Source organism: Leuciscus leuciscus (assembly GCF_965113295.1).
Source record: "Leuciscus leuciscus genome assembly, chromosome: 1".
Classification (NCBI taxonomy): domain Eukaryota; kingdom Metazoa; phylum Chordata; class Actinopteri; order Cypriniformes; family Leuciscidae; genus Leuciscus; species Leuciscus leuciscus.
In genome coordinates this window covers 12862590-12878454 of record NC_138725.1, presented here as the reverse complement: position 1 = coordinate 12878454, position 15865 = coordinate 12862590, and the positions used below count along the sequence as shown (strand labels likewise).

Sequence of the window (15865 nt, the reverse complement as noted above, 5' to 3'; positions counted from 1 at the left end):
ACTTTTCAAAAAGTGGAGAGGGCGGGTCTTATCTAAAATTTGGAAAGATCCTCCGCTATACCTTTAAACAAATGTAAACAAAATTAATTTGCATTTAAATTCAGTTAAAATACATTTAATTTTAATCACACTACACTACATTGAAAAAAATATTGACTTTTAGTTAGGTTAATGAAAGTTTTGTGAACTTACAGAGTTTAACAACACAATGAGTTAGAACAACTTCAACTTAAACAGAAAAGCTGAAATAACATTTAACCATGCATGATATATGAATATGTTGTTTAATGCGCATGCGCGAGAAATACTACGTCATTATGACGCACTACTTCACTAGAGTTTGAAAAATGCGCTATGTTTTGCGATCCGTTTGCGATGCGTTATGATCAGGGCCTGAAGTTAACTTTTTTGACCACCAGCCACTGTGGCAGGTGGATTTAAAAATTCACCTGCCACAGTAACTTTTTACCAGCCACTTGTTTTTTTTTTGTTTTTTTTTTTCTCATAAAGGTGAAAAATAGAAATCACACAAACATTGTTCTTTAACTTGTAAGAATACACATTTAAGTGCTGCATCTTTTTATTCATTGATTTGCTGTGTCACAGACATAGTCATATGTCATATTCACTGACTGCTGCTAATCTGAGTCCACAAAAAAGGAGCAGATGCACTCCTCTTCCTCCACTGCTGCTGCATCTTCATGAGGTCTGGTCTCCTTGACATGTCCCCACCCCCACCAGAACTGGGGGCCCCCACACCCAAGACAAAAATGGTTTGGCCACTGATCAAAATTTGATATTGTCATTTAATTTGAAGTTCAGTACGCTCAAAATGTCCGGTCAGCACAAGTCCGGTGCTCAGAAGAGGAAAGAAAAGAGAAGAAGAAAATAGAGGTTTTCTAAACAAAAAAAAAACAAAAAAAAAAAGCGGTGACGGTGAAGCTGGAACTAGTAAAGTCAACGTAAAGCAAGGTAAGAAACAGCGCAGCAAACGCTTACGAGCATTGTCAGGAGTTTTCCTGCATTTACATTTTTTGGGCGGCCGAAGATTTTTGTCCCGCCAAAGCCGTCTCGATTTTTGTCCCGCCAAAGCCGTCTCGATTTTTGTCCCGCCAAAGCCTTATTTGATCGGTAAGTGATGTAGAATAGAATGACTGCTGCGCCTGACAGGGCGATAACGAGCAGAGAGAGCCCCGGCCGCGCGCGCGCACTCTCACGTCTTCAAACAACACGTCGAGCGCTGTCTTGCGCTCTCTCACTCGCGCATATTCATCAAAGTCAATTGAACCGTTAAGCAGAACTAAATTAATATTAATATTACTGGTAAAGTTACCGGGTACCGGACATTTTTTCACTGGTTCCCAACTCAACATACACACGCTCACACATCTGTGTTACTGTCATTGTACCATAACCAACGTCAGCTTTGCTTTATCTCATCTCATCCCATCTCACCAACAGTTTAATACTGTTACTCGCACATCCAAAACATCGTATTTTACGTTGCGGACTTAAAAAATAAATAAATAAAAAAACAGACGCAAAAAAACCCAACAACTAATGAATCACTCAATTCTCATTGGCTACCCGCCAATGTGGCAGGTATTTTGACAGTTTTACCCGCCAATTGCAAAATTCACCCGCATTTGGCGCGTGGTCGGGTGTTAATTTCAGGCCCTGGTTATGATACTGAAGCTTGCCAAACAAGAGAACAAAAGGAGCACCACGTTTGGATGTTTGTTTGCAGATGAGACGTTATGCTGCAAATAATCAGTCAAGTAAGTATATCTTGATGCTTTCTTTAGTTAATTTTTTTTCACCGTAACATGTCAGTTGCTGAGTGCATTTTAATCACAGATAGGTATTATAAACGCAATAGACTCGGGAGGTGAATTAACGTTAATCATGTTTTCAATAATTGATATATGATTGCATTCTAATAATGTCTTGCATTGTAATGTGAGGAAGGTGTGTGTGGTCGTGTTAGAGGAATTTGGTTGCTGATTTTTTTTTTTTAACTAAACCAACTTTTTAAATTATTTTAAACAAGCTACTAAAAATTTGCTGAATGCTGATCCAATATTGTAACACTCGAAGACGTTTATATACATTTAATACAAATAATCAATTTTATAACCACCATAAATATTTAATATATTACCCACCTCTAGAAAAAATGCTTGTAATGTGTTCAATTTAATTTTGTATTTAAAGAGTTGTTCAATTACTATTTGTTTTGGAATATGTAATATTTTTGTGTTTATCTGGATTTAAACATTCATTTTGCAGGATCAGTTCATATTTGTTATTGGAGATACAGTGCAAGCGGTGTGTAATCACAGACCTGTATTGATGAGGTGATGTTACAAGATTTATCATGACAGGACAGCACATCCTGATCAAGCTAAAACACTACGTTCAAGTCACTAACTATCCCTATAGCTTTTAAATGCTTTGAATCTTTTGCATGTCATGTGCAAGTAATAAATTCCCACCTGTGCATTTACACATGCCCCTATAATCATCATATATTTTATAGGTAACAAACCAAAGGAAGAAGGCTTGCAGCATTGCTGTGTCAACCGTGGTAAATACAGGAACAGGAACATCCTTCATGAAGATAGCTATGTGGGGCAAGCTTAAAATGTAAGAATACCTTTCTTAATTTGCATTGGTCCTTGGTTTGCATGGGTCATATATCTATATTTGTGTAATTGATAAAGTTATGCTTAATTCCCTGTAAAGTAGCAATAAAAAGGTTCTCTATTTTTAATCACTTTAAGCCCAGTGTCAGTGAAGATGGCGTAGTCAGTGGAATCCTGGTGTTTGTGGGAAATAGAAGGAACCTTGCCCAGCTTTCTACTACGATGTGGCCCTGGTGACTGAGGTAATCAATCACATCACACAATTTATCAACAGTTAACAGTCAAAAGTTTACATACACCTTGCAGAATAAACTGCTTAATCAGGGTAGTACTAAATAAAGATAAACGTACATTTTTGTGATCCCTATTATTGATAAAATTGTTAACATTTTGCAGATACTGCAAGGTGTATATCAACTTTGAAGCGCAACCGTATTTCTTTCATTCAATTGAGCCAAATATAATAATGGACTGGATCTGTATTATAAACAAATTTTCTGTTTTTTTGTTTTTTTCCTCAAGGCATTTTTTCTGACTTTCCTGCATCTTTGAAACATTTCCATTCACATATACTCTGGAGAGCATCTGGGACATTGACATAAACAGCACTTTCCAACAATTTAAAAAATTGGGTGACAAATCATTTTGGTTTTTGTACTTTTGGAGTTCTTCAGGGTTTTTTTTTTTTTTTTTTTTGACAAACTTAGATTCACTGTAATGCTGGAGTAAGCATTTGGTCCTGTTTAATGTTGGTGCTGGTAAAGGTTTAAAGGGATACTCCACTTTAAAATGAAAATTCTGTCATCATATACTCACCCTCATGTTGTTTCAAACCTGTATGAATTTCTTTCTTCTGCTGAACATCCCTTTAAGAGCTAAATAACAAGGTTCGGTAACACTTTTAATTAGGTCTCATTTGTTAATATTAGTTTATTTTTTAGCCAACATGATCTAACCAAGACTAATATTATCTTACTTAGACTAATAAATGCTTAAAGTATTATTCATTCTTAGTTCATGTTAACTGAAGTAGGTAACTAATATATTTTTGTAAAGCATTACCCAAAGGTCTCTTTCCAAAACTGTTTGTGTTTATGCATAGTGTTTCTTGGGGTTTTCTTGTGCATCAACAGAAAGGTTTTTATGTACTTCTTTTAGAGATTATTTTGTCAGTAAATTTAGAGGGTTTTACATTTAGTTTTGTTGATTGTAACATTGCATTTAATTCACACTTAAGTGTATTGTTAACTGACATTAAAGTATATTTTAAATCACATTAATTGCGTGTCATTATATTGTGTAGTGCACTTTAACTGTATTTTGAAGATATTAGAAGCAATTATGATAGTATATATAAAGTTGTATTAAAGTACCAATTAAGTTGTTCCAAAAAATCACTCTTAATGGCAACTTATTGCATTTTATTTCAACTTAATATGTGATATATTTTAAATTAATTGCACTTAATGTGCATTCAGTGTGTCGAAAACATTGCATTTAATTCACACTTAAGTGTATTGTTAACTGACATTAAAGTATATTTTAAATCACATTAATTGCATGTCATTATATTGTGTAGTGCACTTTAAGTATATTTTAAAAACACTAGAAGCAATTATGAAAGTATATATAAAGTTGTAATAAAGTACCAATTAAGTTGTTCCAAAAAATCACTCTTAATGGCAACTTATTACATTTTATTTCAACTTAATATATGATATATTTGAAATTAATTACACTTAATGTGCATTAAGTGCGCCGAAAAGATGGCATTTAATTCACACTTAAGTATATATATTTAAAGTATATTATTTATGTAATAAGTACACTTTATAAAAGTACACTTAAGTGCACTTTTTTTTCACAAGGGGTGTCTCGCCTTAAACCAAAAAAGGGGGCACTATAAGGAGTTTGACTCTGAGGCAGTATCATCTTAATATAGAGAATTAATAACAACTCTTTTATAATCATGGGCAATTAGATTACAATTAGGATTTAGTGCTAAATCAATTTATGTTGTTAGAATTATTCTTCCAATTAAATAATTAAATGTCTGTCTTTCATATCACACTCTAGCATATTTATTTACTGTCAGCCAGTTTAACTGTCTGATTTGGCTGATGCTCAGTGGGCTCTCCCGCACTCTCTGAGCTGCCTCATCTTAAATGGAAGTATTTAATTTAATATTATACAGTTACAGTATAAACTGAAATGATAGTAGGTTACAACAGTTATGAAGTCACACCGGGGTAAAATGCACATTTGACTTAATTCTCTTTTAGACCACTCCATGGCACAAATTCAGCTCAGCACTTTTTTTCATAAACGCTTTTGATGATGGACTTGAAAATTTGGCTGATCCTTGACTTGATCGCGGCAAAGTTGATTCTGTACTAATTTGATCTAATATTTTATGTTTAAAAAAAAAAAAAATGTTTTAGACTTATGTAGCGATATAAATACAAAGATCTCAAAAATCGTTTAGTTTTTAAAATAATTTTGTTTCTGTATTTTTCAAGTAAATTTTGATGACAGTATATTTATTGAACAAACATTATTTATTTAACTGATCAAAATAACCCCAAAAATAGTATAAACTTTACTAAAGTGATTGTTTTGAACAAGTATCAACTTATGCATTTTTAAAAGCATTTTAATTTAGCTAAAGTATCAATACTGTGTCTTCTGTACCGTGCTGGTTTTACCCCGTGTGTACCTCCTTGCCACCTCATACATTAATAAGATTTTTAAACTAACAAACCACCTTTATGATTTATTTTCACACAAAATCTGTTGCTCATCAATTTTCAAACATATACTTTTCTGCAATCATACACTATGGGAGTAGTGAAAAGCAAATGTTTCTTAAGGGGGTCGCACACCGGACGCGCAGCTCGGCGGCGCGCCGCGCAGCGCCACGTCTTTTAAATTCGAACACATTATTCTCTATGAGAGTACACACACCGGCGGCGCCTTTCGGCGTCTGTCCACGGCGGCTCAGGACCGTGTTCAAAATCCTGCCGCGCCACAGAGCGCCATTTACATAGTTTTATATTAAATTTACATGTGTGTGTCTCAAATCGTAGTTAATGTATATACGGACTTCACCCTGTGCTGCAATATAGCCTACATTTAGTTTTATATTTATTTACAGAAATCAGAAAATTGCTGATGTTATCGGATTTTCAGGTGACAGTTGTCCTAGACGTGGCGCGACGCGGCGCTGAGCTGCGCGTCCGGTGTGCGGCCGCCTACAGAGCGCCATTTACATAGTTTTATATTAAATTTACATTTATGTGTCTCAAATCGTAGTTAATGTATATACGGACTTCACCATGTGCTGCAATATACATTTCGTTTTATATTTATTTACAGAAATCAGAAAATTGCTGATGTTATCGGATTTTCAGGTGAGAGTTGTCCTATACGTGGCGCGACGCGGCGCTGAGCTGCGCGTCCGGTGTGCGGCCGCCTTTAGGGTGTGCCTTTAACCACCTTGTACTAAGGTACTATTCATTTATATAATTTATAGTATATTACCTTTTTATTATGCATAATGTTAATATGGTCTTATTAAAATATTATAAATATGATGTATGTTATACATAGATACTAGTATCAACTAAGGCAATTGATTATAATGGGAAATATATTTACAGGAGATAAAGTGTGAAAAACTGTCTGCTAAATATTCTATATATAATAATTTACCCGCTGGCTTTCTAGAACTTTGAATCAATGTTTGCAATGTTGAATGGGCTTTAACCTGTCTTTGCTCTTTCTCACTCTGTCTTCTTCTTATGTTAGGCATATGTTATTTATTTATTTATTAGTGTTTTATATATTTATTTGTGTTATTTATATTAGATTAGATCAGGTAAAATAATTTGATTGAACAAGAATTCTAATTTTCTTCCAAGAACATGGATATTTTGCACAGGTTGTTAGCACTATTTGAAGACCAGGAGCAAAACATTACAGACAGAAATACAAAAACAAATGACCAAAATACTAATTTCGTGGATCAACCACTGTCTGTAAGGGGGATTGTAATTTGTAATCGACCTGTTTTGTAATCGACCAACTTGCCGTCGGGGTTCCAGACTTCGAATAAATGGTATCATTTTGCAACCTTTTCAACTAAACGTTTCAATTTGAACTTTTGCCTCTTCAAAATTACCCAACTCTCTTTGATTATACGCTGTCATTTGCATGAGAAACATCAAATGGCAAACGCTCAAAAATCGGAACAAAACGTGTTTGATCTGAGCAGCGCAGAGCATTATCAGATCGCGGACAAAGCAGCCGTGCGGGCTGATCTCGATCACGCGAACATTATTACACAGAGCTGCGCGATCCACTGAGAAGCAGGGCCCGGTTTCCCGATAACGCTCACTCTTAGCGTGCTAAGAAGACTCGAAAGATATATCTTACCAAATGTGTTTATGTTCCTAAGTGTGTTCCCCGAACTATACCTTAGAAAGCTGCTTAAGATATCCCTTCATACGTGCGACGTTACCCGGCGCTGTCCGTGGCGATGGTGCTGAATTGGTTGAAATCGATGGCTCGAGAATCAATTATTCTCTCGTGCAGGGGCTGTTTATGTGAGAAAGTGGTGTTCTTTATTAGAGAAGCACTTCAGAAATAGTTGAAATTGCATTTATTATGATTATTGGATATTATAAAAAATAATCCAAACTATAATAGCCTATAATAACCTAGCCTACATATTTTAAAATTGTAACATATTGGCATTGCTGCCACAATAACCTTTTCAAAAATGTACGTGCCTTCTTCTCTTTCCCATTTTTGTTCGCTGAGGTGGAGCTGCGATGAAATATTGTTCTTGGAAATACTTTCCAGCATTTCAGTAATAAAAGTTTACATCTTATGTACGGTGCTCGGCAGTGACCAAAAAGGATTTAAACCGTGAATTTCGAATCTCTTGTAAACTCAGAGATGTGGATTCAGGCGGCAATTAAATTACCACACGACCTGTTTGTCAAAAAACAGAAGGTACTAATTTGGCCAGGGATTTTTACGCGGGTTGGGTGAGAAAAAACACTGATATTATGGATTCGGACGGCACTAAAATCACCGACTTACCCCTGTACATGTTTAAAATACCGGACGAGCCCATGAGAAACAATATCAGCGTCCGAATAGAACTTAACTGACAGTAGCCTATGCTTTCACTGGCCTTTAAAAGAGCGTTTTAATTAAATTAATAATATTGTATAATAATATAATTAAAAAAAATAATCAGTGTAATGACAATTTTATTCTTTGCATGAAAACACTTGAATTAGCCTAACTTAACACTGTCTGGGTGTATTAAAACTTCAGAATTATATTCATATAGACCTGCAACAGTGATAAGGTAAAGCTAAGAGTGGTCCAGACCAACCTTACGAAAGTGTGACTTACAGAAGATATACTTAGCGTACGAACGTTTCGGGAACCGTCCCATAAGGTTAAGAGAGAGGTTAAGGAATAGGTTAAGAACTACTTAGAGATAAGAACGCTTTGGGAAACCGGGCCCAGCTCAATTCAGCGCAGAATTCTCTATCTCTATTATAAACCCACAAATGACTATGTGATTTAAGCTTGTAAAAAGCTAGATGAAACAGCGCTGATATTCTCAACATATTGACAAAAAAACAGGCGAAACATTGTTCCGAGAACAAACCAGTTAAGAAGACATTTCACAACTTATGAATTAACTGTAGTAAAACAAACTTTTTTGGCAGAAATGTGCCTGTATTTATATTAAAAATGCTGTTATATTAATATAGTCATACATTTATTAAATGTAATCCTGTAATGTTTTGTTTAGAAGTTATGGCAGTTTATTTATTTATTTATTCATTAATTTATTAATTTATATTTATACTAAATGTTTGGGCTACTGTTTTTGATAACACATACAATAGGTTTATAGAAAATCAACAAAAAAATCAATAAATATTTTCAGGATTTTTCAGGATTTTTTTTTTTTTTACTGTAAGTCTGAACCAGAATATCAAGATATTTTATTATTTCCCATATGATGGTGAAAAGTAAAAAAGCTTCACCATGTTATATTTATAATAAATATTGGAGTATAACAAATAAAAATCCCTTCTAGATTATTTTATCCCTTGAGGTAGCCCTCGCACACAAAAAGGTTGGAGACCCCTGGTATATAGTAACTATGTTTTATAATTACAAGTTTGTGTAATTTGGGGTTACTGTAGCCAGTGACATTTCATTTGCGCATTTCATTTGTATTTTATGGCATTGTACATTTTTTGTTTTTATTTGAAGGCTGAGGCTTCATTAATAAACACAACCCCATATCATCATTGGTTTTGAGATGTGACTTGCTGTGAATACCTGTCTGATAGGCTACAGTATTGTGGCATAGTATCAGGACATCCTGGCTAGTGTCTGTCGCACACGGCTAGAGGCGAATGGCCGGATGATGGGCCTATTTGGGAGAAAGTCCAGGGCTGTTTTTTAGCCCCAGTCCGTCCCTGGTGTCAGTGATTTTCAAACAAAAAAAACTCTTTTTTTTCTCTTTTCTCTTTTTTATTGACGTGACCCATATACACAACCACTAATGAAGATTTAATATATATATATATATATATATATACACAGTGGTGGCCAAAATTATGAGATTGGTAAGATTTTTAAAAGTTTTAAAAGAAGTCTCTTCTGCTCACCAAGGCTATCTTTTGATCCAAAATACCACAAAAACAGTAATCCACATATCCAGGATCCACATACTTTAAATTGTAATTTATTCCTGTGTTCAAAGCTGAATTTTCAGCATCATTACTCCAGTCTTCAGTGTCACATGATCCTTCAGAAATCATTCTAATATGCCGATTTGCTGCTCAATAAACATTTATTATTTTCAATGTTGAGAGCAGTTGTGTACAATTTCTTTTCACGATTCTTTGATGAATAGAAAGTTCAAAAGAATAGCATTTTTCTGAAATAGAATAAACATAATATTAATAACATAACATAATGAATGTCTATACTGTCACTTTTGATCAATTTAATGCATCCTTTCGGAATAAAATTATTAATTTCTTTCCAAACAGTAGAAGATAATGTTATAAAAGCTTTTATGTGACACTGAAGACTGCAGTAATGAATGATGCTGAAAATTCAGCTTTACCAACACAGAAATAAATTGCATTTTAAAATATATTCAAAAAGAAAAGTTATTTTAAATTATATATATATATATATAAAATATACATATTTCTGTTTGTAATGCAAGTTTAGTGGGATGTTTTGTTGTTTCAAACACACTGTTTGTGTTTCTTGTGTTCTCCAATTTCAAGGATTGTGAGAAGGCTGAGAAAGCAAGCTGAGATGGTCCTATGGGATCTGTGTGGTCCATGCGGAGAGTGCACAACAACCACCAAAAGAAGTGTCAATTGTAATTCAGGGAGTAGAGGTACTCGAGGAAATTCAGACTGTGCTGTGTGCCATCACTTTGCTTATGGACATAATTTATTCTCTGGATCTGAGGTTCCCATCCAACCTGCAGCATACGTTCGAGGTCTTTCAAAAACTGAATCTGGATGGACAAAGGCTTGCTGAAGATGTTTGAGTAGATCAGTTTTTTTTTTTTTTTTTTTTTTTTCATGATGTTTTGTCTGCATTTCTGTTATAACTGTTTATAGCATTATGAAAAGAATAAACTGTTTGACTTGCTATTTGATTTATTTGCTTTTTTGGTGTGCATACTGTAATGGTATATTTTTAATGTATGCAACAATGTGAAAGACATGCATGGAAGCAATTCTATGATCAGCACAATATAGTCAATTTTGTATATTTGCCATTCTGTTAGACCTATAGAAAAACACATTGGTCAGTGTAATACATAAGTTATATTTTACTTTGGAAAAATTACATTAGTTCAATGTAATACAGTAAGTTTGACTTTAAAGGAAAATTACATTAGTTCAATGTAATACAGTTAAGTTTAATTTTGAGGAAAATTACATTAGGTCAATGTAATTGTGATAATTCAGATATAAATAGTTTGATTAGGCTACATCCGACAGACATGATTACAAACAGTTTTATTAATGTAGTAATTTTCACCCTAAATTGTAGGCTTAACCTTAGTCTGGGATCATAAAAGTGGTTTTCTCAATTAAAATAATAACATTTTATATGCGCAGAAACTGAAAATGATCAGATAAAGATCACCACAAAGCACTATTGTTCCAAGAGTAAAACGCTATTCATATTTATCTTTTAGTATAGAAAAGTATCTTTTCCTCTAATAAAGCATTTCTATGCATTTAAAATTAGTTTAATATTATATATCTATTCAAATTGCAGCTTAATAACATTTAGATTTTTAAATCATTTTAATCAAACACTGGTGAAACAACCACTTATGTCTGTAATGGTGACTTGATAGCTAGGACTGTAACTGTTGAGTATAGGTGACCACTGGTGCATCGGTAAGAATGCAATCGAATACTCTAATGCTCTTCAACGGATTTATTGACAGCAGCAGATGATTATCTGTCTTCGTGAGTGTACAGTAGCTATGATGCAGATGACATGATGCAATAAGTAAAGCTAATAAATACTAATTAGTACAACTTTCCATTCAAAGTAACTTTAGCTGCTTATATCAAATAACCAAATAATATACCAGATAACACACATTAGCTAATAACTACAATGTCAGGTGAGTCCACACATAAACACACTAGTAGTGTAACACTATACTAGGTATTAGCATAATGCTAGCGAACTTTATGCTAACAAACTGCATTTCAACTGAGTATCCCAGAATAGACGAACAAACACTCATAAAAAACCTAAGGCACCAAAATACACATGTAAATATTAAGACCAGGGTACTCACGTGTCTCTGAACGCACACATGCACAGATAACGACACAGAAGACAACGATACACTTCAGAAATATCTACGATGTGCTGCCCGTGGTCACTCTCTCTCACTACTAACTCAAAACGAGACCTATCAGTCAAACGGTGACCCCAAAACGAAAGCGCTGATTGGCTGATCCCCGAACATAAATAGCAAGTCCTTCTTTACAATGTCTATGGTGTTAACTCTATTTGAAGTCAAATTTTGGTTCGTTCTAAAATGAGCAGACACTGAAACACTGCCTTTCAGCAGCAGTTAATCTTGCCATACCTGACAAGAGAGATGACTATGGATGTCCTATGTGTTTTATTAAAAATTCAACATTTCTGGTTGTATATTGTCTGTGGAGTTACTATAGAGTCTGTGGTGTCAGTGGCGGTTCTACATTGAATTACACCCTGGGCGAGACCCCCTTCGAGCGCCCACCCCCCCATAAGACATTTTTCTTACCCCATTGGCAGATCATGTTTTGCTTGTTTTAAGCAAAAACTCAATTTTTATTTATTTCCCCGGAAAACAAGACTTAATATCTTATGTCATTTTACTACTTTAGTAAAATAACGTTATGCATCTTTATTTAAGAAATGTTTGATATTTGGACTGGAAACAAGACAAAAATACTAAGTAAGAAAAGCATTTTTTTGCAGTGTAATAACTGAACTTGTAACAGTTTTGTTGCAAAGCACAATATTATGGTGAAATTAGATCTCGTGTTTGAGTTAAAACCGAATTATTGTTAAACATAAGAGTTTTAGGACACCATTAGGTCACTTGATGGAGTTTTTCGGTTCCTTTGCCACTGTTGCCTTTGGCTTGCTCAGTTGGGGATATTTTGGGGATATTTAATTTAATTTTATCAATCAATAAATTCCTCTTGAAACAAACTTTATCGTATTATTTTAATTTAATACTGTGGCTTTGACCTTTCTTGTCCATCTCTTATTTGGCACTCGACATCGACAATCAACAGATATATTTAACTCAATCTCCCAACAAAGGTATATGAAACTTGTTGTGACAATAAATATATTAAATTCTCAATTCTCACTGCGTAAGAGACACTCTGATTTGAATTGTCTTTTAAAAGTATTTATTCTTGCAAGAAAAGGACCTAGTCATCGCACGGTCGGGCTGCGAGATGAGTGAGACAAAGAGGAAGAGTTGGCTGGCAGTTTTATAGTGTTTCACCCACTTGTTTTAGACAAGAGGAGCAAAAGGAACTTTATGGCTACCCTCCCGAGCCCAGGAGTCTTCTCACCTCTGTAGCCAGAGGTCGCTGCCCAATCATCTTCTGAGTGTCTCTTCCAGCTGTAGAAACAGAAAACAAGGTTCCCGTACAGATAAGGAACCCATATGGCATTCATTTGCTAAATCTAAAAATGTTCCACCACAAACTGCACCCCAAATGAAGCTTACACAGTGGCAGGACCAGGTGTTCTGTTAATTCTCGTTGAGGAGGAGAAATAAACCCCTTTTTATTCTATATATACCCACTTGGAAAATGTATAAACGTATTCATTCTCTCTTTTGGTTTACTGTTTCAGACTTGTGTAACCAAAATCACACGTGTGGCATGTTTGGTCTCTATAAAGGGTAATGTACGACAAGGTTTCTCAATCTTCATCTTGTTCTATGTATTTTGTGTATTTCTTTTACTCATCTGTCATATTGATCTGGATTATTCTCTCTGTGGGGTTCTAGAGGTTAGATAGAGTTCTGTCAGCAGAGTTATATCAAGCCCAAGTTAAGCTGAAACAAGAGTAAAAAAAAAAAAAAAACGAAAAAAAAGGGGAAAACATAAAGGAGATTTAAGCCACGTTTGCCTGTGGGTGATAAACTTTGCATAAAAAATAAACATAATCAAGAGATGGCGATTTTGGGTTTTCAGTGAAAATCAGAAAAAATCAGTGAGGAAGCTTTAAATTGATCAAAAGTGTCAGTAAAGTCTTTTATAATGTTACAGCGTGTCGATCCATTGCAGTGTGTCACATCCAATCAATTCCAGTTTCAGGATTGATTTAAAAAGATGTACTTCAGCTGGTGATGAAATAGAAACCTTCTCCACCTGACTTTGGGAAAAATAGGGATTTAGATGAGAAGAGGGGAGTTGTTCTCGGTCCAGAATTTATATGGCAACGTATGCATTTCTCTCCGTTTTTCTCTTTTTCTTACATTTCTATATAATGTAATGAATATTCTTATTGGTCAATCATTAAACCTTTAGTGGCAACGGCTCAGGTTAGATTAATTAATACAAGTGAACACTATATGCACACTTTAAGTGCACTTAATAGTACACATATGAACTGTATGCAAGCTAGTTCAGCATTATCTTCATTAGTGTATGCTCTTATGATATCAATAAGAGAGCTTTTCAAGAATAGTACAAACTGGAAATGCCGGACTGAATCCACAAGGAGCTGTTCCTACTGAGCAGAGTTTCCCTGTATTGACACACATTCAGCATTTATTCAGCAAATGATGTCATCAGCACAAAAAAAAAAGGCCTTATTTAAGCAAATACTGTTGGTTGGCAGTGTAAAGTTTACAAGTGACCAACAACTGGTGAGTAGTGTTCAATAAATTGCTTTGGATTAAACAGGGAAAAATGAATGATTGGTATCTTACCGGACATATACTTTTCCCTCCCACATTTAAATGTGATGCTTGCGTTGTGATGCTTGCGTTGATCCCTTTATAAGCATTATCACAGACACTGTTGATCACAATTGTAGTAAAACGATGGTTAAAAAGTGGAATGTAGATAAAGAGCTAATAGCTTAATTGTAGAAGTTCAATTTGATTCATGCAGATCTTTGAGTGTTCAAATTTCAGATGGCTTCTGTGACCCTGACGAATGGAAGCAACAAGAGGGCAAAGGGCAACGAGGCGAATGCAGAAAGAAGAAGAGAGAAGCGGGTGAGGGGTTCTCGGCTCCCCTCCTGAAGTTCAAAAAGACTCAGAAATTCTGATTTAATGCTGGAAAAGGTCTCAACTTTCACTTGAGACTTTTCCTGAGGACAAAGAGGAAATTCTGAGATGCAAAACTGTGGCAGGATCGATCAAAAGCCCAAACTAAGAAGAGGCAGAGAAACAACAGAGCCTATTCTCCACTCTGCAACGACCTTTGAGTGACAACAAGGCTGACAAAACATGCAGAGCGACAGAGAAGAACAGGTGTGGCTACTTCAATCATCACTCTAGAGACTGCTTCAAATTTGGTTAATTATTATATTAACTTTATTCTTCTTGATTATTCACTGGTCTCATAGCAATTACTTATATTCTCTGCTAAACTAACCCTCTCTGCTTTAGGTACAAGTCCAGGCCTATAAGAAAAAGAAAATACAGAGAAGTGGGAGCTAGTTCAAACTGAGGCTGGATTTGATATAGTGAGGGCTATTATTTTCAACAACTATAGGGCTAAAAGCATGATAGAATTATTCTCTGGCAAAGAAAAAAATAGACACAAAATGTCAAAGAATTATTATTTTTGTTTACAAAACAAAGATACTGGTCACTCCCATCTTGTTTTAATCATTTTCTAGAGATAGATTGGAGAAGGAAAAATAACTCCAAATGGTCCAAAATTAGGAAATCAAAAATGATGTCAAAACTGGGATAATGAGATGGAAACGTTATTGGCCATGGATCCAAGATTAGGTAGAGCTCTCACAAAACAAAAAGATTATGAAAAAGTAGAGCAAACAAATGACTAAATGCATTTGAGAAATTACAATTGGCTGCCTTACTCTCAACTGCACCATGCTTAGGCCTATTATTCTGAAATACTTAATCTAATTGAGTTTGAAAAAAGAAAAAGAAAGAAGGGTTAATAACAACGGTCTTTAACTCAACATTAAGATCACTGACACTTCTGAATAGTGTTTGCGTGGCTGTGTTGTGATGTTGTTTGTCTGGTTTGGTTTTGTTTTATGTCTGTCATCCTGCTGATCCTACGATGTGTTCCCTTGTCTTATTAAGCACCGCCTTTTCTTTTCCAACCAATCCTGATGTGCATTTTGAAACCCAGCGCTCTTCAGGAGCACGCCGAAAACGACTGACACTCTGGATTGATGTTTTCAGGCAATATTACTGTTAAATGCAGGATATTAACACTTGGATTATAACTGCATTATTTGCTAACGGACATCACAGGCATGTTTTCGGTTATTGTTAATGAACAGTTTTCTGAAGTATTACAGTGGTCAGAATGCTATAGATTTTGCACGAAATAATTTACATCCATGTTTTAATGTTGTCATATGGAAGCTTGTTTCCGCCACAGAATAAAACATTT

General features: G+C 34.9%; 1 protein-coding gene and 1 long non-coding RNA gene across 2 annotated transcripts in view; one reads left to right on the top strand and one right to left on the bottom strand.

Moving 5' to 3' along the window:
* The window catches only part of LOC309500154 (uncharacterized protein), a 28639-nt gene extending 16990 nt beyond the window's left edge, over window positions 1-11649 (bottom strand). Inside the window, exon 1 of the mRNA XM_082171718.1 lies at window positions 11539-11649. The gene's annotated coding sequence lies outside the window, so the exon portion shown is untranslated. The remainder of the gene's footprint in view (window positions 1-11538) is intronic.
* Window positions 2783-3919, top strand: LOC309505425. Its single transcript, XR_014208435.1, has 2 exons — window positions 2783-2887; window positions 3168-3919. It is a non-coding gene; the product is annotated as an uncharacterized lncRNA (long non-coding RNA).
* Window positions 11650-15865: the final 4216 nt, after the last annotated feature.